General features: G+C 39.0%; 2 protein-coding genes and 1 non-coding gene across 6 annotated transcripts in view; all 3 read left to right on the top strand.

Moving 5' to 3' along the window:
• The window catches only part of LOC126001426 (ribonuclease pancreatic-like), a 459,609-nt gene that overhangs the window by 323,106 nt on the left and 110,373 nt on the right, over positions 1-26,130 (top strand). The gene's annotated exons all lie outside the window — the stretch shown is intronic.
• Positions 1-26,130, top strand: part of LOC126001424 (ribonuclease pancreatic-like) — a 260,537-nt gene that overhangs the window by 214,738 nt on the left and 19,669 nt on the right. The window lies entirely within an intron of this gene.
• LOC126003025 (U6 spliceosomal RNA) lies at positions 1,416-1,522 on the top strand. The gene has a single exon (XR_007493570.1). It is a non-coding gene; the product is annotated as a U6 spliceosomal RNA (small nuclear RNA).

The raw sequence follows: 26,130 nt of genomic DNA on the forward strand, positions 1-26,130 counted from the left end.
ACAACTGCACAACAGTCCTCTCTCTCAATAATCTCCCTAAATGTTAATGAACTAAACTCTCCAATTAAAAGACACATAGTAGAGAACTGGATAAGGAAAAATAAACCACACTTCTGTTGTCTGCAAGAAACACACCTACAACTACAGGATAAGCACAGGCTTAGAATAAAAGGATGGAAAGTAATTATTCAGGCCAATGGAAAACATAAAAGAGCAGGGACAGCCATTCTTATATCAGACCAAATTGCATTCAACCTCAAGAAAGTGATGAGAGACAAAGAGGGTCACTACTTACTGATCAGGGGAACATTAGATCAAGAAACACTAACCCTGGTCAATATCTATGCACCTAATGTAGAGTCAGCAAAATATGTGAGACAACTGCTCATAAACCTGGAGAAACACATGAAGGGAAATGTGATAATAGTAGGGGACCTCAATACTCCACTATCACCACTGGACAGATCCACCAAACAGGAAAATAGCAAAGAAATAAGAGCTCTGAATGAAAAATTAGAAGATTTGGGGCTAATAGACTTATATAGAGCCCTCCATTCCCAGAAAGCAGAATACACATTCTTCTCAAGCCCACATGGAACCTTCTCCAGAATAGACCATGTCTTAGGATACAAAGCCAACCTATATAAAACCACAAAGGTAAGGATCATTAGAAGTACCCTTTCAGATCACTATGCAACAGAGGTCAAAATTGACATCAAGAAGAAGCAATGGAGAAAAACTAATACCTGGAGATTAAACAACATGCTGCTCAACAACAGCTGGATCAAAGAACAACTCAAGGAAGAAATAAAAAGATTCCTTGAGACAAATGACAATGAAGAGACAACATGTCAAAATTTATGGGACACAGCAAAAGCAGTAATTAGGGGGAAACTCATAGCAATACAGGCCTATGTCAAGAAACAGGAAAATAACAAAACCAACAGTTTAAAAGATCACCTCAAAGAATTGGAACAACAGCAACAGAGAAATCCTACCACAACCAGAAGGCAAGAAATAATAAAAACCAGAGCAGAAATAACATAGAAACTAAGAAAACAATACAAAAAAATCAATGAGACCAGGAGTTGGTTTTTTGAAAAAATAAACAAGATAGACAAACCGCTGGCAAAACTCACCAAAAAAAAAGAGGGAAAACACCCAAATCAGTAGGATCACAAATGAAAGGGGAGAGATTACAACAGAACCCCAAGAAATACAACATATCATGAGATCATATTATGAACAACTATACTCCACTAGGCTAGAGAACCCAGAAGAAATCGACAGATTCTTGGAAAAAAAAAACCCTCTTTCAAGACTGGAAAAGGAAGATCTAGAAAGCCTAAACATACCAATCACCTCAGAGGAAATTGAAGATGTAATTAAAAAACTCCCTAAGAACAAAAGCCCAGGTGCTCGCTTCGGCAGCACATATACTAAAATTGGAACGATACAGAGAAGATTAGCATGGCCCCTGCGCAAGGATGACACGCAAATTCGTGAAGCGTTCCATGTTTTTTGATGAGTTTAGTTTGAGAAATAACTACATTTTGAACTGTCCTAATATTGAGAATGTATGAGGGAAATGCAGAGCCTGTTTAGAGTACAGGCAGGGGTCGGGTGGGGAGGAGGGAGATTTGGGACATGGGTGATGGGAATGTTGCACTGGTGATGGGTGGTGTTCCTTTTATGACTGAAACCCAAACACAATCATGTATGTAATCAAGGTGTCTAAATTAAAAAAAAATGTAAAAAAAAAAAAAAAAAAAAGAACGAACGCCCAGGCCCAGATGGATTTACAGGTGAATTCTATCAAGCATTCCAAGAAGACTTACTACCACTTTTCCATAGGCTCTTCCAAACCATAGAAAAAACAGGAATCCTCCCTAACTCCTTTTATGAGGCAAATATCACACTCATTCCCAAAGATGGCAAAGAAACCACCAAGAAAGAAAACTACAGACCATTCTCACTAGTGAACATAGATGCAAAGATACTCAACAAAATTTTAGCAAACCGAATCCAGCACTTTATCAAAAAGATAATACATCATGACCAGGTAGGATTTATACCAGGAATGCAAGGTTGGTTCAACATACGCAAATCAATCAACATGATACATCACATCAACAACAAGAAAGACAAAAACCACATGATCATATCAATCGATGCAGAGAAGGCGTTTGACAAAATCCAACACCCTTTCATGTTAAAGACACTCAGTAAAATAGGCTTAGAAGGAACATTCCTCAAGATAGTTACATCTATCTATGAAACGCCTACAGCCAACATTATACTTAATGGCGAGAAACTAGAAGCATTCCCACTAAGGTAAGGAACTAGGCAAGGCTGTCCACTCTCTCCACTCTTATTCAATATAACCTTAGAAGTCCTAGCAATAGCAATTCGACAAGAGAAGGGAATCAAAGGAATCCAAATTGGGAAAGAGGAACACAACTATCTCTATTTGCAGACGATATGATGATTTACATCGAAAACCCTAAACAGTCCACAGTAAAACTCCTAGAAACAATTAACCAATACAGCATAGTGGCTGGATACAAAGTCAACACACAAAAGACAGTAGCGTTTCTATATACAAACCACGAAGTCGAGGAGAGAGAGATTAAAAATACAATTCCATTTAAAATAGTATCAAAAAATATCAGGTACCTAGGAATCAACCTTACAAGGGAAGTGAAAGACCTATACCAGGGAAACTTCAAAACACTTCAGAAAGAAATTGAAGATGATCTAAAGAAATGGAAGAACATCCCATGCTCATGGATAGGTAGAATTAACATAGTCAAAATGACTATCCTACCCAAACTACTATATAGAATTAATGCAATCCCTATCCAAATCCAGACACCATTCTTTAAAGAAATAGAACAATCAATCACAAAATTCATTTGGAACCACAAAAGAGCCAGGATAGCCAAACACATACTGAAAAACAAGAAGCTGGGTGGCATCTCCTTACCTAACTTGAAACTGTGTAGTGTTAAATAATTAAGGATGTGGCTGGATGGCGGTGGATGGAGAGATTCTTCTCTTTGCCACCCCAGACCACGTGGCTTTGCAACCCCATTCAGCCGGCCGGGTTCCAGGCCCAGGTAATCGGCGAAATCACTCACTCACACACAGGCTTCAGGAAGAATCAACTTTATTTAGGCCCTAGCCACCACATGTGTGTGGCCTACTCATAACCTTTCAAGCATACCGCCATTCTAGGCTTGCCCTGCGTCTTATCTTCTTTCAGCCATCTCCCTCAGAGAGCTCAACAGGGCCAAAAGGCAAAAAAACCCTAATCCCCTGGCTTCCGGGTTTATCTACCTATTCCAAGACCCCTCCCAGGAATGGGCCGGGTCTTGCAATTAAAGTCACACCTATTATCCGGTTTCCAAGACCCCTCCCAGAAATGGGTGGGTCTCAGGTCGCTACACGTAAATCCAGGGTGGAGTAACATTTCCCCCTTCTTTAAAATATAAAAAGAGCCTTTTGTAATTTTGACTCCACCTTTAGCCAGAGGTGGGTTAATATTTTTATGCAGCAACGTAATAAAGTGAAAATTAATATACCAGCCCTTTTCAAAAACATATTTTTGCAAAATATACTTTACACCTGTAACCTAAAATTCTATTAATGCTTTTTTACCAAGCATTATTCCGGAACTTTTATGTTTCTATACTTTTAAACTATATTGGGGGAACTTTATTGTTCCTATACCTTTCCTATACACAAGTACTTTAGCATACATGCATAACATACATTTTAAAAACAGGCTAAGTACATTAAAATACACAGTAAAACATTTTGCAATTGAAATTATTAACTATGAAAGACAACAAAACACATTTAAATTATAAAGAAAATGACTAAGACAAAGATGCAGGTGGTTAGAAATTAGATGTTTAAATGGGCTAATCTGTATTACCTCCCTTTATTTTTATTTTTTAACCACTAACTAAAACTTATTCCATCACCAACTATGAGTAAAATATAAGACTACCCGCTTAGTTCCTACACCTAAAATCATAGTTCAAATGATTAATTTGTCCCACGCTGATCTTACCACGTGGCTTTTGTAAACTTAAAGTTTAGATGCTGGTTTGTTCCACGCTGATTTCACCACGTGGCTTCCTTTCATAGTTTTAGGCCCCGCAGACGGTTCTGTTGACCATGAGGTTGCAGGTTTGCTTTTGCTGTTTCACCTTTCCAGGCTTGCAGCGGAGCAAAAGCTGAGCTGAGTTGAGCTGAGCTGAGGCGTTCCTGCTTTTGGGCTGATAACTTTTTGCCTCTTTTCCCCTCAGGGCAGCACTTAGCAAGCCAGTTTTTTGCCACAGCCTGACAGGGCGCTTTTGGATGTTGAAAGTTCAAAGCTATTTAAACTAAAAGTTCAGTCCGAAATTTCCAAAGTCGAAATCCAAATTCAAGCCAAAGGTTATTTTTAGAAAATCAGTTCATTTTAAATACAGTCTTTTTTCTCCTTCGTTTCCAATTTAAGCTTTTAATAAGTTTTTGTACAGGCCAAGGTTTTTGTTTCTTGTAACAAAGTTTCAGTTCTGGGCCTGGGCCTGGGCTGGAGGTGATGCAAGCTTCCACCTCTCTTCTTTCAGTTGCCCTTCTTCCCCTGGAAGGGGTTGCGGCCATATTTGAACATGGCTTTATGTGGTCAAACCCTTTGGGCTGACTACATTTGAAAAGAGCCAAAATGAAACAGAAGAGCAGAAATCTTACCATATTCACTGTTTTCTTGGGTCCAGGATTCAGGTCAAAGTTCGGAGCGCCATTACTCTGTTGTTGTGTATGTAAATATTTTGGGGGATTACTATGTTGCTCACCCTAATCTGATTAGGTGATTGTGCCCTACCATAGGGTGTGACCTGGCATTCTGCCCCCACCCTAGGGTAGGACCTGATTCTGCTTCCACCATTGGTTGGTATCTGATCCCACCATGGGGTGGGACCTGACTCTGGGGTACAAGAGCAAGGGTCTGTGGAAGACGTGAGCTTTTTGCTGGCTGGAACCGAATCTGAGTCTTTGTGCTTCAGTTTTGTCCATCCGAATAAAGCAAATATTTCCACGAGCCTGATTGTCTGCGAGCTGTTTACCCGCCGTTTCACCTCAGAACCGAGGGCTAGACAGGGTGGCAGACACGTGCTCCGAGCTGGAAGAAAAGGGCCTCATTCTCCATCCCTCCGTCAGTCAACCTCTTCAGGGGCTGTCTTGCTACGTAATGGCGCCCGGACAGGGACCTGAACCCTGGACCCTCAGAACTGTAAGTGAAATATTTCATTGGAAATTTCCTATGCTGACCATCAAATGGTTCCTGTGGTTAGTCATGTGGATTTTAGCACCCTTAGTCTTACGCATTGGTGCTCTAGTATACAAGTGGATCATTCCATTTTGTTTAAAACTAATTGGTTTTGATATAAGAATAATCACCGCAGTTGGATAGTTGTGGTCTATATTTCAAATGAAAAGTGTAGTGTCTCTAGCCATCATAGTTTGTGGAATTTCTGTGTTGACTAACGTTATTATTATGAGCATAGTTATTTGCTGTTATTTCTATTTAGGAAACAGAAAGTGTAGAAATGGTGAGGCTAAAACCAGTATAGATAATAAGGAAATTTATCTGACGAAAACTCAGACCAAGGTGCAGGCTGACGAATCCAGCCCCACCATCAACAATATAGAAATTTTTGCTGGAAGAAAAACAACTCAGAATGTTAAGCCAGATTCTAGTGAATTGCTTGACAGTAGTGACTCAGATAATGATCAACCTCCAGTGCTAACTCCACGAAGTATGCCTCCTTCTAGTCACAAAATTGAATCGCAGAGCAGAGCAGATTCAAACGATGAACCACATGCTCGGTCTCAGAGCTCTATTCAGAATAATTTTGCTAATCTGGCCTTATCCCCTATAGACGGGGTAAATGTTTCTAACTATGTACCCTATCAGATGGAAGAATTAGATTGGTTTAAAAGAGCATGTAAAGAGCATGGGCCAAAATCGCCATACAGTGTGGAGTTATTAAGACTTTGGAGTCATAACTCATCTTGGACTTTGTATGATTTTAAAAGAATCGCTGAAATATGCCTGTCGTCTAAACAGCGAACTGAATGGGAAATGTACTATTCAGAAGGCGTAAAAGCTAAATTATATAGTCTGGATGGTATGAAAAAGCAAGTGGCAGGTGTTACTCTATCGTATGAATTATTGATGGCAGAAAATCAATTTGCAAATATTCAGACACAAGCAGCTTTACCTAAGGAAATCTTAAATTTAATTAGGGAGATTGCATTGTCAGCATTGGAAAAAATTGATTCTAACAGCATTGGTAGAGGAAACTTTTTAAAAATTACCCAAGGGCCTTATGAGTCATTTGCAGAGTTTGTAGGTAAGATTAAAGATGCTCTGAAGTTACAGGTGGAAGATGAGGAGATGAGAAACTTCCTAGTAAAATCTTTGGCCTATCATAATGCAAATTCAGCCTGTAGATTAGTATTGAATACATTAAATGAAAAGTCAGATCTGAATGATTACCTTTATGCCTGCCGGAATGTCTATGTGGAACCCCAACCCCCACCCCACTTAGACTCAGTACAAACCTTCCCAGTTACCAAGGGAACAATGCCTTACTCCCCTCGGGGACAGAACACTTTCCAGAAACCAGGTCTTTGCCCAAAATGCAAAAGGGGTCGCCACTGGGCGAAAGATTGCAGATCCAGAAACCTCATTAATAATAACCTAAGTAGAGGTTTCAACACAGTCCCCAGGAGGCAAATCGCCTGCTACCATTGTGGAAAACAGGGACATATCAAAAGAAATTGTGGTCTCCTTATAAATTCAGCTCCCCAAGAACACACATACAAGATGCAGGGAAACGCCCACAGGGCCTCCCCCCAGGCCCTTCCAAATCAGGGGCAAAGTTCACAGACAATAATCCTTCCAAGCCCAGCCCAAGAAAATTCATCACGATAAGGGAATTAATCCACTCCACTTCAGGGAGTGCCGGATTAGACATATTATGCCCAGAGGACATTACAATTTACCCAGGAGCATGCCCTTACATGTTAGAAACTGGCATTGTAGGCCCGCCACCCCCAGATACCATGGGTTTGATTCTTGGCAGAAGTTCCCTCAACATAAAGGGTATATCAGTAATCACTGGTGTCATTGACTCAGATTCCATGGGAGAAATCATTGTAGTTATTACTGTACCAGTTACATGGACCTTTAGAAAAGGAGAAGCGATTGCCCAGATAGTAATAGTGCCTTATGTCAAATTTGGGACTTCAGATAAGACTAGAATTGGAGGTTTTGGAAGCACAGATCCGGGTGCTGCTCAAAACCCAATCGTGGCTCTGGTTACTAAATGTAAAGATGAACACCCAATGATCAAACTTCACTTGGAAGGCAAACCCTTTGATGGAATGATAGATACGGGTGCTCAGGTTACCGTAATTTCTGATAAAGAATGGCCAGAAAATTGGCCTCTTCAGGAAATCCCGTATTCCCTAGAAGGAATAGGAGGCCTGAGTTCCTGTCTGTTGAGTACGAGGACTATACTATTTTACGGCCCAGAAAATCAAAAAGCAATAATCAGACCTCACGTGGGCCCATTTTCACCATCCCTGTGGGGCCGTGACCTACACAAACAGTGGAAAGCAGAATTCCACATCCCATTAGCTCCAGAAGAGCCCGAACCTTCTTTTGATTTAAAAACCAAAAATTTTTAGTGGGGGCCACTGCCGTAAAAACACCAGCACCAATAAAAATAAAATGGAAATCTGATGAACCAATTTGGACAGGTCAGTGGCCCCTTAAAACTGATAAATTAAAGGTGCTGACAGAATTAGTGGAGGAACAGCTAAGTTTAGGACATATTGAACCATCTTTTTCTCAATGGAATTCACCTATATTCACTATAAAAAAGAAATCCGGTAAATGGAGACTTTTGATGGATCTTAGAGCTATAAATTTATCCATGATACCTATGGGCAAATTGCAGACTGGTTTACCATCACCTGTAGTTATTCCAAAGGAATGGCCACTAATTATAATTGATCTGAAAGACTGCTTCTACCATATTCCTATCCACCCAGATGATAAAAAACGTTTTGCATTCTCAGTTCCTTCTCTCAATAATACCCATCCCTGCAGATGTTTCCAATGGACTGTTCTCCTCCAAGGCATGCTGAATTCCCCAAACATGTGTCAATTTTTTGTAGATAAGGCTTTGAGCCCTGCTCGTGAAAAATTTCCTCAAGCCATGATATTTCATTATACAGATGATACCTTGCTCACAATGAACAATGAAACAGATTTACAGGAATTATACTCTTATGTTACTGACTGTTTACAAACATCAGGACTGAAAATAGCTTTAGAATAAATACAGATAATGCCACCATATCAATATTTGGGTTTTATTTTGGACTGGACGTCTATATGTCCACAAAAATTTTCTATCAAAAAAGAAAACCTCAGAACGCTTAATGATTTTCAGAGACTTTTAGGTGACGTAAATTGGCTCCGCCCTGCACTAGGAATCCCAAATGCAGAGTTATCTAATCTGTTTAAAACGTTGGAGGGTGATCCTGCTTTAGATAGCCCGAGAAATTTAACAACAGCTGCCAAAAATGAATTGGACATCTTCTTGAGCAGATTATAAAAATCGTTTCTCTCAAGATTCATCCCAGGAGAAAAGGTATTACTGTTTATCTTCCCTACTATAGAAACCCCCACAGGGAACTTGATGCAACAGTCAGGACCTTTGGACTGGGTGTATTTACATAACAAACAACCTCGCTCAGTTGTCCCCTACTTGCAACTGATTTCAGAGATTATTATCAAGGCAAGACTCAGATCTATATATTTACTAGGTTTTGACCAGGATATAATAGTTTTGCCAGTACCAAAAAAGGAAATTGAGTCAATATTGCCAATTAATGAATCTCTACAAAGGGCCCTCTCAGATTTCACAGGAGAAATATCCTCCCATTATCCAGCAGGAAAAAATTTGGGACTTTTTAAAGAAAACTCAGTTTGTTATTTCTTCAATTGTTCGGGATTCCCCTATTCCCAATGCCAAGGTTTTTTACATTGATGAATCCCAAAATGGAAAAGGAGGAATAACTGGAGACAACATTAATATGACCATAGATACCTAATATAAATCTGCACAGAAAGTTGAATTAGCAATGTTAATTTACCTATCAGAAAATGTATCTGAAGCCATGAATATAGTTTCTGATTCTTTGTATGTGGTAAATTTATGTCATGTGATAGCCACTGCATCCCATAATGCTAATAACCCGATAATACAGGACTTACTTAAACAATTACAGCAGCTTCTTCAAAAACGAACTGAGCCCATCTTCATCACGCATATTAGAACCCACTCAGGTCTTCCAGGACCTACGGCTCAAGGAAATAAAACTGCTGACTTGGTAGCAATGCCTATATTTAAATCACCTGTAGAGGAACATTCAGCCCTACACACAAATGCTCGCCGTTTACATGTGAATTACCAAATTCCATGGAGGCAAGCTAGAGAAATCGTAGAAAACTGCAACGTATGTGCACCGTTAACAAAAAAGACTCACATAGCAGGAGCAAACCCAAGAGGCTTACAGTCTAACGAACTTTGGCAAATGGATATAACTCAAACAGATTTATTTCCAAGGAAACCTTATCTTCATGTTGTGGTGGACACTTATTCTCGGTTTATGTGGGCAATTCCCATGTCTTCTCAAAAATCTAAGGCTGCTTGTAGTTTTCTTTTACAATGTTTCTCTGTGATGGGTATTCCATTTTCAATAAAAACTGATAATGGGCCATCCTATTTTAGCAAAACTTTTGAATTTTTTTGTAAGGAATGGCAGATAAGACATCTCAGAGGAATTCCTTACAAATGAAGGGAACAGGCCATTGTAGAAAGGACTCACAGAACCTTAAAAACTCAATTGCAAAAAAATAGAAAAAGAGGTTTACCACCAACGGATTTGCTATCTTTGACTCTTATCACACTAAATTACTTTAACTTACCCCAAGGGGAAAGTTACACTGCAGAGGAAAGACATTTTAAAGAAGATATTCAGAGACAAGAAACAACCCATAAACCTATTTGGATCAAGGAGGATGAAAAATGGATAGCTGGCTATCTTCTCCTAAGAGGAAGGGGTCATGCCTATGTTTCTATAAATGATGACCCTCCCAAGAAATTTTGGGTTCCATTACGTCTTGTTAGAAATAGGGCTAGCACAAATGATCAGGTTCAGACTACAAACTCCCCTACAGAAAAAAGCAGAATACTTCAGACACTAACAGCAGTAATATTACTGAGGTCTCTGGGGCAGGGAACGATTTAGCTGTCACACACCATACAATGAGTGAGACTGATGGTAGTGATAAACCCTTACACTCCGAGATGCAAAAGGAAAGACAGGAACCTGTCTTAACTGGGCTCCAAAATATAGGAAACTCTTGCTACATGAACTCAATATTGCAATGCTTGTATAATATTTCAGACTTAACTCAGTATTTTTATAAAGATCATTATAAAAAGGATATTAACAAGAAAAATCCGATGGGGCATGAAGGTAAATTAGCCAAAGAATTTGGTCGGCTCATCAAAACCATGGGAAATGGATTTCATAGATATATTAACTCTGAAAGCTTCAAAGTAACAATTGGTTTACTTAATGACCAGTTTGCTGGACACAATCAGCAGGATCCTCACGAACTACTGATGTTCCTAATAGAGGGATTACATCAGGACTTGCTTACTGTAAATCTAATGACAGACAAAACTACACATCTCATGGGAAATGAAAATTATGAACAATTTAGTCCAGAACACCAAAAGGCTCACAAATCTATTATTTATGATCTCTTTCAAGGACAATTCAAATCTATACTCCAGTGTCTCACTTGCCACCAAAAGTCTGAGGTTTATAAGACATTTGTTCATTTGTCTTTGGCTGTTACATCTACAGATAAATGTACATTACAGGAATGCCTCTCTGAATTTTTTAAAGAAGAAGAATTAAGAAATGACAACAAAGTTCTGTGCAACAGTTGCAAAAATAGAAGGGATTTTTCAAAGAAAACGTACTTATGGAAACTGCCACCAGTACTTATAATACACTTGAAACGTTTTGCTTTTGATGGCAAACAAATAAAAAAATTGCATACTTATGTAGATTTTCCTTTAGAAGACCTCAATTTAGAGGAATTCACTTCAGAGTATAAAAGCAAGATTAAGAAATACAACTTATCATCGGTGTCAAACCATTATGGTAAAGTTCACTATGGACACTGTACTTCATACTGTAAAATTGCTGCAAAACAACACTGGATCAATTTTGATGACAAGAAGATCAAAAAAGTCCCTAATACATTGGTGAAATCCACAGCAGCATACATCCTGTTTTATACTTCTTAAAGATCTACAATGAACACCAGATAATCATTTCACTTCCTTATCAGTTGCTATTAATGCTCTAGGATTCTTTCCACAGGCATGATCAATGAATATAGATTGAAAATCATGAATCCCCAATGTGTTTCCTTGTAGGATGAATTTATGTCTTAATTTCATTATTGCTCTAGGTCTCAGGTAATCATGAAATTTTACAAATTAATTTAGTCAAGGTTCACCTGAAAGAGAAATTTCTTATCATATTAATGTTGTTTTTCTTTCTAGGTATACACATTTAACGACTTTCACTCTTTTTATTTTAACATCATTGCTTTATTTCCCTCAATTTAGGTTTTAAGACGCTGACATAATGATAATTTTAGGTGGACTTTCTTCACAGTGCTTCTTGCCTATGATTGATGATCATAAAGTTACTGTTATACAATAACTTTGTATATATACTGATATACACTTATAGTAGAGTTGTCCATGTTTGTATTACGAATGAAATTCTCTTTCAGATCTGCTAGGCAAAACCATAAAAAAAAAAATTTTTTTTTGTGAATTTGAAATGATTTATCTAAACAATTGCCGGCTATTACATTTTAAGAAGCTTTTAGTTGATTCAGCTGAATTCTCTTTTCTTTTGCTCTATTTTGGATCCTTTCCAACAAATATTTTTTAGTATGAGTGAGTGTTATGGCCATATTTTTTGTGAAGTCTGTGTGTGTATGTCTTGTTTAGTGTCTGTCTGTTCTCCATATTTTGTATATAGTTTCCTTTTTCCTAACTTTATCTTCCCCAAATTAGTCTTCCTTATCCTTCCTTCTCTCTTCCTAGTCCTTAACATTTTAATTTTCAGGATTTCACATGTGCAACTAATCTCCTTCACCCACAACTACAAGCTTCCTGATCTCGGCTAGAAGAAGAAATCCGTGACTGTTGGAGTTTTACACCATATATGCTGCAAACTTGTTGGAAATGAAGCCACCTGGGATTTGTGTCACAATGTAACCCCAGAGAAAAGATCCATGGACAAGACCCACGGTCTCTGGATCCCAGTTAAACTGTGCTATCTGAATTTCTGGTTTTCCATCCACATACACAGTGCTATTGTTGACCGTTTCTACAATGGCTACCCCAAGATTGCACCGATCCCAAAGGAAATACAGAAGCCCAACCAACTTATGATGTAATGATGTAACGCTTGGGGATGCCCCAACACATGGATGACTGTACTGGCCTTCCTTCTTCATTCAGCTTGATGTTATCTCCTGTACAAGGCTTCAACCCGCTTTTCCAGACCCATCAAGTGTTTTCTGCCGGTCTTTTTGGAGTTCCAGACCCCTCATATTTACAGATTGGTATTGAACTCTGTAGAAATTACATCTGTTGTTTTTCCTATAACTGTAATCCTTTGAAGTTATGTTTGGTACTACACTTCTTTTGACTATCGTAATTAATGTTTTTCTATTTTAGTTTTTAATATTAGGAATCGATGTTGTATTACATTAATGTTTTGCTTTCTTGACTTTAGGTTTGTGAGTTAGATATTATTGTCTATAATTTCCTAAATTATATTTTTGTCTGTTCTCAGGGTTTTTTGCTAGGCGCATCATAGGCAAAATACTAGGTTTATAGAAGGTTCCATCCATTTTGGATGGGCCCTCAAGTTGTTTATTTACACAGGGAGGGTCTCTGCCTTAAACATTTTGTTTTGGTTTGTGACTTAAGCTCTCATCTATAAATAGTCGACATCAATTTCAGAGATCTTATGGACTTCAGACAGGATTAAGAACTTGGACTAAGTTCAGATACCTATTGATCATCATTGCAGTGGCTCCCTACTGTGCAGAGGGTGTATGAGCCTCTTCTTCCGAAATAAAGGCCTAGTTCAATGCCCTCAAAGATGGGCTTTCTGGTCTACCTGAACTTGAATGAAAATGGAGCTGGAGATATAGCATGGAGGTGAGGCGTTGGCCTTTCATGCAGAAGGTCATTGGTTCAAATGCCGGTATCTGCCAGGAGCGATTTCTGAACGTGGAGTCAGGAGTAACTCCTGAGCACTGCCAGGTGTGACCCAAAAACCAACAACAACAACAACAACAAATAAAGAAAAGGTGCTTCTCCTTGCCTGCTACACAACCTTTCTGGTATCTCTTCGAAACATCTATGTACGTCTTAGATTTATCTTGTCAGGAGCTTGTAGTTGATTCCTTGATACATGTTTCTGGTTTTAGACACCCTGTGCTTAGGTTAGAAGTTTTTCTTTACATTTTCCTGTGATGCGCTTATGCAAACAGCCGCTCTTTTATTAGTGACTAATTTTTCTTTTAATAATTGTAGACAATATTGTTTGTTTACTAAAAACAAAAGGGGGGATTGTTGTGTATGGAAATATTTTGGGGGATTACTATGTTGCTCACCCTAATCTGATTAGGTGATTGTGCCCTACCCTAGGGTGTGACCTGGCATTCTGCCCCCACCCTAGGGTAGGACCTGATTCTGCTTCCACCATTGGTTGGTATCTGATCCCACCATGGGGTGGGACCTGACTCTGGACTATAAGAGCAAGGGCTGTGGAAGGCGGGAGATTTTTGCTGGCTGGAACTGAATCTGAGTCTTTGGACTTCAGTTTTGTCCATCCGAATAAAGCAAATATTTCCACGAGCCTGATTGTCTGCGAGCTGTTTACCCGCCGTTTCACCTCAGAACCGTGGGCTAGACAGGGTGGCAGACGCGTGCTCCGAGCTGGAAGAAAAGGGCTTCATTCTCCATCCCTCCATCAGTCAACCTCTTCAGGGGCTGTCTTGCTACAAAACTGTACTATAAAGCCATAGTAATCAAAACAGTATGGTACTGGAACAGGACAGGACCTCAGACCAGTGGGTCAGAACAGAATTCCCAGACATAAACCCCCAGATATACAGCCAACTAATATTTGATAAAAGAGGCAAGAACCTGATATGGAACAAAGAAAGTCTATTCAACAAATGGTGTTGGTACAACTGGAATACCACATGTACGAAAGTGAAGATCAACCCATACCTCACCCCTTATACAAAAATCAACTCAAAACGGATCAAAGACCTTGAAATCAAACCCAAAACTATAAATTTTATTGAGAATAAAATAGGCAGAACACTCAAAGACCTTTATATCAAAAAGGTCTTCGAGAGTGGAGCACCATTGGCAAGAAGTTTAGCACCAAACATAAACAAATGGGACTACATCAAACTAAAAAGCTTCTGCATGGCAAAAGAAACCCTACTTAACGCAAGAAGACAGTTAACAGAATGGGAAAAAATCTTTTCACTCGACATATCAGATAAAGGGCTGATATCTAGAACATACAAAGCACTCAGAAAGCAGAGCCCCACAAAACCAAATAAAGCCATAAAAAATGGGGAGATGAAATGAATAGACACTTCTCTGAGGAAGACAAAAGGATGGCCAACAAACACATGAAAACATGCTCACCTTCACTCATCATCAGAGAGATCCAAATCAAGACAACAATGAGATACCACCTTACACCAGTGAGGATGGCTCACATTAAAAATAATGGGAACAATCTCTGATGGCAGGGATGCGGTATGAAAGGAACTCTCATACACTGCTGGTGGGAATGCCCCCTAGTCCAACACCTATGGAGAACAGTCTGGAGAGTGCTCAAAGTACTCAGAATTGAGCTGCCATTTGACCCAACAATTGCTCTCCTAGGTATATACCCCCAAGTGGGAAGGACATTCATTCCAAAATATGTGTGCACCCCACTATTTATCGCAGCACTCAGTATAATAGCCAAGTCTTGGAACCAACCTCAATGTCCAACAACAGATGAATGGATCATTAAGATGTGATATCTATACACAATGGAATATTACATGGCAGTCAGAAATGATACAATCACAGACTTTGCAGCAACATGGATGGACCTAGATCATATTATATTAAACAAAGTAAGTCAGAAGACAAAAGAGAAACACAGAATGGTAGCACTATTCTGAAGCACCCAGAACATACATCTTATACACAACTAAAACTCTACAATCAAATAACAGTTTAACAGAGTAGAAACTCCAAACACTGCAATAGTCAACATATACTCGGGAGAAGTGCCCAAAATACTTGATAAAGGAACAACGCAAACTCTTGACTCCACATTATACCACAAAGAAAAGAGCAACACCAAAAACTGCAGCATAGAGAGAACAGGTATGTAATCAACCTTCCACAACAAAGGCCCACAATAATCTCTTAGAGATCGTATACAGGAACACAGGTAAAGAACACCACAGGAAATCACTGTCTCCAATGGAAACATCCCATAACACTACGTTTTAATGCCTTATCTTACTATATTTAAAATAACCTCTCAGCTTTTATGTCCACAGGCGTCCTTGGATACAAATGGTGGACAAACTAAGATGGCAGCGCGGTATACCACGTGCTGGATACCACACGAGATACCATACCTAGCTTGCACTACGAGATGGCACCGAGAAAACTCTTTAACATACACTTTATCTCTAGGTTACACCTTCTTTTAGGAATTGAAGCACGTGACCAGTCAGACCACCGAAGCAGTAACTGAGACGTACAGACTTAAACTACACACTCTATTCTTCGAACACATTCAAGCAAACTAGCATTCCCTTGCTATTCTCTCCTTTCTTCTCACTATCTTTTTTATTTTTTCTCTTCTTTTTTTTTCTTTTATACTCTTCTATTTACTTTTTTCCTTTTCTCTTCTCCCTTTCTTTCTAATGTATTTTCTCTTTTCTTCCTTCCTACCCCTTCCATATACCTTCCCCTTTCCCCCCTTTGGAAATCCAACTATTCCTTCACCCCTCAATCACATACAGACCTCCCGCCATATTAAAACTCTCCACCCTCAGTCTTTAATCTATTAGGCATCAAGATTGACCTCCTACCCCAACGAACCACTACCCAGCTCCCAGGCGAGAGGACACCCAGTCAAACTCACATCTCTTCTCCTGCAAGAAAAGGCAGCCAACTCCCCTGCAGATTCATGCTGCGTGGCCCTCCCTACAATTCCCCCTAACGTGGACTGTTAGTTGAAACCGGACTTAGGTCTAAAAGTATCCTCAATGCAAGAACTCTTCCAGGACCTCCCTGCCACAAATCTTTTGCCAATCTGAAGAAGATCAGGGGATGGGATGGAAAGATGCCTGGGAACCCACACACCACAAGAAAAACCCAAAAGACAATGGGAAAACCTGTACTTCCAACATAAGCATAAGACCTGTATCACACCACCTCTTTACCTGCTATTCCCCAAATGTAAGATAGTCTTTTGCATCACTTTGGTCCTTTAAATACTTTCCTACCTCATTAAAAAAAAAGTCTGGCCTACATATACATATGTAAGCACATACATTTTTATTCCTGATTTTTTTCCTATTTTTTATTTTTTTATCTTTTTTGGGTATGTAACCTGTTTCTGTTTTCCCATTTGACCACCCCCAAATGCATCGACAATATAATGTAGCACCATTTCCCCCTGCAAAGGCACACTAAAAAAGGGGAATTCTTACATATAAAAAAAGAGCTCTTATCTACTAGAGATAGGAACTCATAGTTGTTTACAATACATGGATATCTCCTACCTTAAAAATATGTCATGTGGAATCAACTTAGACCTCAGGGGTTATATACCTTCCGTCCAGCCTTGAAGCCTGGATACCAGACATAGAAATGGCACAGTTCTTCACAACAGCTGCAGGAAACAAATCCCATCTGGGACAGCCTTAATACTGCGAGGTCACCAACAAGTGCCAGCTCTAATATGACATCCTGACAACGAGGAAAATGGGAACAACTTGACCTACGTGCAGGTTTGTAGCAGGACAGCCCCTAAAGAGGTTGACTGATGGAGGGATGGAGAATGAAGCCCTTTTCTTCCAGCTTGGAGCACGCGTCTGCCACCCTGTCTAGCCCACGGTTCTGAGGTGAAACGGCGGGTAAACAGCTCGCAGACAATCAGGCTCGTGGAAATATTTGCTTTATTCGGATGGACAAAACTGAAGTCCAAAGACTCAGATTCAGTTCCAGCCAGCAAAAAGCCCTCGCCTTCCACAGACCCTTGCTCTTATTCCCCAGAGTCAGGTCCCACCCAATGGTGGGATCAGATACCAACCAATGGTGGAAGCAGAATCAGGTCCTACCCTAGGGTGGGGGCAGAATGCCAGGTCACACCCTAGGGTAGGGCACAATCACCTAATCAGATTAGGGTGAGCAACATAGTAATCCCCCAAAATATTTCCATACACAACAATCCCCCCTTTTGTTTTTAGTAAACAAACAATATTGTCTACAATTATTAAAAGAAAAATTAGTCACTAATAAAAGAGCGGCTGTTTGCATAAGCGCATCACAGGAAAATGTAAAGAAAAACTTCTAACCTAAGCACAGGGTGTCTAAAACCAGAAACATGTATCAAGGAATCAACTACAAGCTCCTGACAAGATAAATCTAAGACGTACATAGATGTTTCGAAGAGACACCAGAAAGGTTGTGTAGCAGGCAAGGAGAAGCACCTTTTCTTTATTTGTTGTTGTTGTTGTTGGTTTTTGGGTCACACCTGGCAGTGCTCAGGAGTTACTCCTGACTCCACGTTCAGAAATCGCTCCTGGCAGATACCGGCATTTGAACCAATGACCTTCTGCATGAAAGGCCAACGCCTCACCTCCATGCTATATATCCAGCTCCATTTTCATTCAAGTTCAGGTAGACCAGAAAGCCCATCTTTGAGGGCATTGAACTAGGCCTTTATTTCAGAAGAAGAGGCTCATACACCCTCTGCACAGTGGGGAGCCACTGCAATGATGATTAATTGGTATCTGAACTTAGTCCAAGTTCTTAATCCTGTCTGAAGTCCATAAGATCTCTGAAATTGATGTCGACTATTTATAGATGGGAGCTTAAGTCACAAACCAAAACAAAATGTTTAAGGCAGAGACCCTCCCTGTGTAAATAAACAACTTGAGGGCCCATCCAAAATGGATGGAACCTTCTATAAACCTAGTATTTTGCCTATGATGCGCCCAGCAAAAAACCCTGAGAACAGACAAAAATATAATTTAGGAAATTATAGACAATAATATCTAACTCACAAACCTAAAGTCAAGAAAGCAAAACGTTAATGTAATACAACATCGATTCCTAATATTAAAAACTAAAATAGAAAAACATTAATTACGATAGTCAAAAGAAGTGTAGTACCAAACATAACTTCAAAGGATTACAGTTATAGGAAAAACAACAGATGTAATTTCTACAGAGTTCAATACCAATCTGTAAATATGAGGGGTCTGGAACTCCAAAAAGACCGGCAGAAAACACTTGATGGGTCTGGAAAAGCGGGTTGAAGCCTTGTACAGGAGATAACATCAAGCTGAATGAAGAAGGAAGGCCAGTACAGTCATCCATGTGTTGGGGCATCCCCAAGCGTTACATCATTACATCATAAGTTGGTTGGGCTTCTGTATTTCCTTTGGGATCGGTGCAATCTTGGGGTAGCCATTGTAGAAACGGTCAACAATAGCATTTTGTATATGGATGGAAAACCAGAAATTCAGATAGCACAGTTTAACTGGGATCCAGAGACCGTGGGTCTTGTCCATGGATCTTTTCTCTGGGGTTACATTGTGACACAAATCCCAGGTGGCTTCATTTCCAACAAGTTTGCAGCATATATGGTGTAAAACTCCAACAGTCATGGATTTCTTCTTCCCGCCGAGATCAGGAAGCTTGTAGTTGTGGGTGAAGGAGATGGGTTGCACATGTGAAATCCTGAAAATTAAAATGTTAAGGACTAGGAAGAGAGAAGGAAGGATAAGGAAGACTAATTTGGGGAAGATAAAGTTAGGAAAAAGGAAACTATATACAAAATATGCAGAACAGACAGACACTAAACAAGACATGCATACACAGACTTCACAAAAAATATGGCCATAACACTCACTCATACTAAAAAATATTTGTTGGAAAGGATCCAAAATAGAGCAAAAGAAAAGAGAATTCAGCTGAATCAATTAAAAGCTCCTTAAAATGTAATAGCCGGCAATTGTTTAGATAAATCATTTCAAATTCACTAAAAATATTTTTTTTTTGCCTAGCAGATCTGAAAGAGAATTTCATGCGTAATACAAACATGGACAACTCTACTATACGTGTATATCAGTATATATACAAAGTTATTGTATAACAGTAACTTTATGATAATCAATCATAGGCAAGAAGCACTGTGAAGAAAGTCCACCTAAAATTATCATTATGTAAGCGTCTTAAAACCTAAATTGAGGGAAATAAAGCAATGATGTTAAAATAAAAAGAGTGAAAGTCGTTAAATGAGTATACCTAGAAAGAAAAACAACATTAATATGATGAGAAATTTCTCTTTCAGGTGAACCTTGACTAAATTAATTTGTAAAATTTCATGATTACCTGAGACCTAGAGCAATAATGAAATTAAGACATAAATCCATCCTACAAGGAAACACATTGGGGATTCATGATTTTCAATCTATATTCATTGATCATGCCTGTGGAAAGAATCCTAGAGCATTAATAGCAACTGATAGGGAAGTAAAATGATTATCTGGTGTTCATTGTAGATCTCTAAGAAGTATAAAACAGGATGTATGCTGCTGTGGATTTCACCAATGTATTAGGGACTTTTTTGATCTTCTTGTCATCAAAATTGATCCAGTGTTGTTTTGCAGCAATTTTACAGTATGAAGTACAGTGTCCATAGTGAACTTTACCATAATGGTTTGACACCGATGATAAGTTGTATTTCTTAATCTTGCTTTTATACTCTGAAGTGAATTCCTCTAAATTGAGGTCTTCTAAAGGAAAATCTACATAAGTATGCAATTTTTTTATTTGTTTGCCATCAAAAGCAAAACGTTTCAAGTGTATTATAAGTACTGGTGGCAGTTTCCATAAGTACGTTTTCTTTGAAAAATCCCTTCTATTTTTGCAACTGTTGCACAGAACTTTGTTGTCATTTCTTAATTCTTCTTCTTTAAAAAATTCAGAGAAGCATTCCTGTAATGTACATTTATCTGTAGATGTAACAGCCAAAGACAAATGAACAAATGTCTCATAAACCTCAGACTTTTGGTGGCAAGTGAGACACTGGAGTATAGATTTTAATTGTCCTTGAAAGAGATCATGAATAATAGATTTATGAGCCTTTTGGTGTTCTGGACTAAATTGTTCATAATTATCATTTCCCATGAGATGTGTAGTTTTGTCTGTCATTAGATTTACAGTAAGCAAGTCCTGATGTAATCCCTCTATTAGGAACATCAGTAGTTCGTGAGGATCCTGCTGATTGTGTCCAGCAAACTGGTCGTTAAGTAAACCAATTGTTACTTTGAAGCTTTCAGGGTTAATATATCTATGAAATCCATTTCCCATGGTTTTGATGAGCCGACCAAATTTTTCGGCTAGTTTACCTTCATGCCCCATCGGATTTTTCTTGTTAATATCCTTTTTATAATGATCTTTATAAAAATACTGAGTTAAGTCTGAAATATTATACAAGCATTGCAATATTGAGTTCATGTAGCAAGAGTTTCCTATATTTTGGAGCCCAGTTAAGACAGGTTCCTGTCTTTCCTTTTGCATCTCGGAGTGTAAGGGTTTATCACTACCATCAGTCTCACTCATTGTATGGTGTGTGACAGCTAAATCGTTCCCTGCCCCAGAGACCTTAGTAATATTACTGCTGTTAGTGTCTGAAGTATTCTGTTTTTTCTCTGAAGGGGAGTTTGTAGTCTGAACCTGATCATTTGTGCTAGCATGATTTCTAACAAGACGTAATGGAACCCAAAATTTCTTGGGACGGTTATCATTTATAGAAACATAGGCATAACCCCTTCCTCTTAGGAGAAGATAGCCAGCTATCCATTTTTCATCCTCCTTGATCCAAATAGGTTTACGGGTTGTTTCTTGTCTCTGAATATCTTCTTTAAAATGTCTTTCCTCTGCAGTGTAGCTTTCGCCTTGGGGTAAGTTAAAGTAATTTAGTGTGATAAGAGTCAAAGATAGCAAATCCGTTGGTGGTAAACCTCTTTTTCTATTTTTTTGCAATTGAGTTTTTAAGGTTCTGTGAGTCCTTTCTACAATGGCCTGTCCCCTACAATTGTAAGGAATTCCTCTGAGATGTCTTATCTGCCATTCCTTACAAAAAAATTCAAAAGTTTTGCTAACATAGGCTGGCCCATTATCAGTTTTTATAGAATATGCAATACCCATCACAGAGAAACATTGTAAAAGAAAACTACAAGCAGCCTTAGATTTTTGAGAAGACATGGGAATTGCCCACATAAACCGAGAATAAGTGTCCACCACAACATGAAGATAAGGTTTCCTTGGAAATAAATCTGTTTGAGTTATATCCATTTGCCAAAGTTCGTTAGACTGTAAGCCTCTTGGGTTTGCTCCTGCTATGTGAGTCTTTTTTGTTAACGGTGCACATACGTTGCAGTTTTCTACGATTTCTCTAGCTTGCCTCCATGGAATTTGGTAATTCACATGTAAACGGCGAGCATTTGTGTGTAGGGCTGAATGTTCCTCTACAGGGGATTTAAATATAGGCATTGCTAGCAAGTCAGCAGTTTTATTTCCTTGAGCCATAGGTTCTGGAAGACCTGAGTGGACTCTAATATGTGTGATGAAGATGGGCTCAGTTCGTTTTTGAAGAAGCTGCTGTAATTGTTTAAGTAAGTCCTGTATGATCGGGTTATTAGCATTAAGGGAAGCAGTGGCTATAACATGACATAAATTTACCACATACAAAGAATCAGAAACTATATTCATGGCTTCAGATACATTTTCTAATAGGTAAATTAACGTTGCTAATTCAACTCTGTGCAGATTTATATTTGGTATCTATGGTCATATTAATGTTGTCTCCAGTTATTCCTCCTTTTCCATTTTGGGATCCATCAATGTAAAAAACCTTGGCATTGGGAATAGGGGAATCCCGAACAATTGAAGAAATAACAAACTGAGTTTTCTTTAAAAAGTCCCAAATTTTTCCTGCTGGATAATGGGAGGATATTTCTCCTGTGAAATCTGAGAGGGCCCTTTGTAGAGATTCATTAATTGGCAATATTGACTCAATTTCCTTTTTTGGTACTGGCAAAACTATTATATCCTGGTCAAAACCTAGTAAAGATATAGATCTGAGTCTTGCCTTGATAATAATCTCTGAAATCAGTTGCAAGTAGGGGACTACTGAGCGAGGTTGTTTGTTATGTAAATTCACCCATTCCAAAGGTCCTGACTGTTGCATCAAGGCCCCTGTGGGGGTTTCTATAGTAGGGAAGATTAACAGTAATACCTTTTCTCCTGGGATGAATCTTGAGAGAAACGATTTTTGTAATCTGCTCAAGAAGATGTCCAATTCATTTTTGGCAGCTGTTGTTAAATTTCTCGGGCTATCTAAAGCAGGATCACCCTCCAACGTTTTAAACAGATTAGATAACTCTGCATTTGGGATTCCTAGTGCAGGGCGGAGCCAATTTACGTCACCTAAAAGTCTCTGAAAATCATTAAGCGTTCAGAGGTTTTCTTTTTTGATAGAAAATTTTTGTGGACGTATAGACGTCCGGTCCAAAATAAAACCCAAATATTGATACGGTGGCATTATCTGTATTTTTTCTAAAGCTATTTTCAGTCCTGATGTTTGTAAACAGTCAGTAACATAAGAGTATAATTCCTGTAAATCTGTTTCATTGTTCATTGTGAGCAAGGTATCATCTGTATAATGAAATATCATGGCTTGAGGAAATTTTTCACGAGCAGGGCTCAAAACCTTATCTACAAAAAACTGACACAGGGTTGGGGAATTCAGCATGCCTTGGGGGAGAACAGTCCATTGGAAACGTCTGCAGGGATGGGTATTATTGAGAGAAGGAACTGAGAATGCAAAACGTTTTTTATCATCTGGGTGGATAGGAATATGGTAGAAGCAGTCTTTCAGATCAATTATAATTAGTGGCCATTCCTTTGGAATAACTACAGGTGATGGTAAACCAGTCTGCAATTTGCCCATAGGTATCATGGATAAATTTATAGCTCTAAGATCCATCAAAAGTCTCCATTTACCGGATTTCTTTTTTATAGTGAATATAGGTGAATTCCATTGAGAAAAAGATGGTTCAATATGTCCTAAACTTAGCTGTTCCTCCACTAATTCTGTCAGCACCTTTAATTTATCAGTTTTAAGGGGCCACTGACCTGTCCAAATTGGTTCATCAGATTTCCATTTTATTTTTATTGGTGCTGGTGTTTTTACGGCAGTGGCCCCCACTAAAAATTTTTGGTTTTTAAATCAAAAGTAGGTTCGGGCTCTTCTGGAGCTAATGGGATGTGGAATTCTGCTTTCCACTGTTTGTGTAGGTCACGGCCCCACAGGGATGGTGAAAATGGGCCCACGTGAGGTCTGATTATTGCTTTTTGATTTTCTGGGCCGTAAAATAGTATAGTCCTCGTACTCAACAGACAGGAACTCAGGCCTCCTATTCCTTCTAGGGAATACGGGATTTCCTGAAGAGGCCAATTTTCTGGCCATTCTTTATCAGAAATTACGGTAACCTGAGCACCCGTATCTATCATTCCATCAAATGTTGGCCTTCCAAGTGAAGTTTGATCATTGGGTGTTCATCTTTACATTTAGTAACCAGAGCCACGATTGGGTTTTGAGCAGCACCCGGATCTGTGCTTCCAAAACCTCCAATTCTAGTCTTATCTGAAGTCCCATATTTGACATAAGGCACTATTACTATCTGGGCAATCGCTTCTCCTTTTTTAAAGGTCCATGTAACTGGTACAGTAATAACTACAATGATTTCTCCCATGGAATCTGAGTCAATGACACCAGTGATTACTGATATACCCTTTATGTTGAGGGAACTTCTGCCAAGAATCAAACCCATGGTATCTGGGGGTGGCGGGCCTACAATGCCAGTTTCTAACATGTAAGGGCATGCTCCTGGGTAAATTGTAATGTCCTCTGGGCATAATATGTCTAATCCGGCACTCCCTGAAGTGGAGTGGATTAATTCCCTTATCGTGATGAATTTTCTTGGGCTGGGCTTGGAAGGATTATTGTCTGTGAACTTTGCCCCTGATTTGGAAGGGCCTGGGGGGAGGCCCTGTGGGCGTTTCCCTGCATCTTGTATGTGTGTTCTTGGGGAGCTGAATTTATAAGGAGACCACAATTTCTTTTGATATGTCCCTGTTTTCCACAATGGTAGCAGGCGATTTGCCTCCTGGGGACTGTGTTGAAACCTCTACTTAGGTTATTATTAATGAGGTTTCTGGATCTGCAATCTTTCGCCCAGTGGCGACCCCTTTTGCATTTTGGGCAAAGACCTGGTTTCCGGAAAGTGTTCTGTCCCCGAGGGGAGTAAGGCATTGTTCCCTTGGTAACTGGGAAGGTTTGTACTGAGTCTGAGTGGGGTGGGGGTTGGGGTTCCACATAGACATTCCGGCAGGCATAAAGGTAATCATTCAGATCTGACTTTTCATTTAATGTATTCAATACTAATCTACAGGCTGAATTTGCATTATGATAGGCCAAAGATTTTACTAGGAAGTTTCTAATCTCCTCATCTTCCACCTGTAACTTCAGAGCATCTTTAATCTTACCTACAAACTCTGCAAATGACTCATAAGGCCCTTGGGTAATTTTTAAAAAGTTTCCTCTACCAATGCTGTTAGAATCAATTTTTTCCCATGCTTACAATGCAATCTCCATGATTAAATTTAAGATTTCCTTAGGTAAAGCTGCTTGTGTCTGAATATTTGCAAATTGATTTTCTGCCATCAATAATTCATACGATAGAATAACACCTGCCACTTGCTTTTTCATACCATCCGGACTATATAATTTAGCTTTTACGCCTTCTGAATAGTACATTTCCCATTCAGTTCGCTGTTTAGACGACAGGCATATTTCAGCGATTCTTTTAAAATCATACAAAGTCCAAGATGAGTTATGACTCCAAAGTCTTAATAACTCCACACTGTATGGCGATTTTGGTCCATGCTCTTTACATGCTCTTTTAAACCAATCTAATTCTTCCATCTGATAGGGTACATAGTTAGAAACATTTACCCCGTCTATAGGGGATAAGGCCTGATTAGCAAAATTACTCTGAATAGAGCTCTGAGACTGAGCATGTGGTTCATCGTTTGAATCTGCTCTGCTCTGCGATTCAATTTTGTGACTAGAAGGAGGCATACTTCGTGGAGTTAGCACTGGAGGTAGATCATTATCTGAGTCACTACTGTCAAGCAATTCACTAGAATCTGGCTTAACATTCTGAGTTGTTTTTCTTCCAGCAAAAATTTCTATATTGTTGATGGTGGGGCTGGATTCGTCAGCCTGCACCTTGGTCTGAGTTTTCGTCAGATAAATTTCCTTATTATCTATACTGGTTTTAGCCTCACCATTTCTACACTTTCTATTTCCTAAATAGAAATAACAGCAAATAACTATGCTCATAATAATAACGTTAGTCAACACAGAAATTCCACAAACTATGATGGCTAGAGACACTACACTTTTTATTTGAAATATAGACCACAACCATCCAACTGCAGTGATTGTCCTTAGATCAAAACCAATTAGTTTTAAACAAAATGG

This window comes from Suncus etruscus, chromosome 2 (genome assembly GCF_024139225.1).
Source record: "Suncus etruscus isolate mSunEtr1 chromosome 2, mSunEtr1.pri.cur, whole genome shotgun sequence".
Taxonomy (NCBI): Eukaryota; Metazoa; Chordata; class Mammalia; order Eulipotyphla; family Soricidae; genus Suncus; species Suncus etruscus.